Genomic DNA, 637 nt, shown 5'->3' on the forward strand with positions numbered 1-637 from the left:
TGATTATAAGTAGTAATTGCAATCTGAAATAAAAATGGCAGCAAGCGAACATGTAGCATAACTTGTTGGAAACGGTGTTTCAATGCTTAGAAACAAGGCCTAGGGATCATACTTTCACTAGTGGACACTCTCAACAATGATCACATAATTGAATAAATAAATGCTACTCTCAAACACTCTCTTGTTGGATAACAAACACCATTCATTGTGTAGGGCTGCAAAAGCACACCTTAAGCCGGAGTAAACAAGCTCCACAACGTCATAAAGGAATCACACACGATGCGCACACTGTCACTATCACACCGTGGAGAGTGACTCCGAAGTTCATATTAAAGTAACCTCTAGAGTGCATAATAGACAAGACTAACATCTACATATTCAACTAGATTACAAAGCTCATGATCACATAAAGATCACACCATGGGAGAGAGAGATGAACCACATAGCTACCGGTAGAGCCCTAAGCCTCGGGGGAGAACTACTCCCTCCTCATCATGGGAGTCAGCAACGGCGATGAAGATGGCGGTGGTGTCGATGGAGATGACTCCGGGGGCAATTCCCCGTCCCGGCGGCGTGCCGAAATAGAGATTCTGCCCCCCGAAACTTGTCGTCGATGGCGGCGGCGCTGCGGAACCCT

Source organism: Lolium rigidum, chromosome 7 (assembly GCF_022539505.1).
Source record: "Lolium rigidum isolate FL_2022 chromosome 7, APGP_CSIRO_Lrig_0.1, whole genome shotgun sequence".
Classification (NCBI taxonomy): domain Eukaryota; kingdom Viridiplantae; phylum Streptophyta; class Magnoliopsida; order Poales; family Poaceae; genus Lolium; species Lolium rigidum.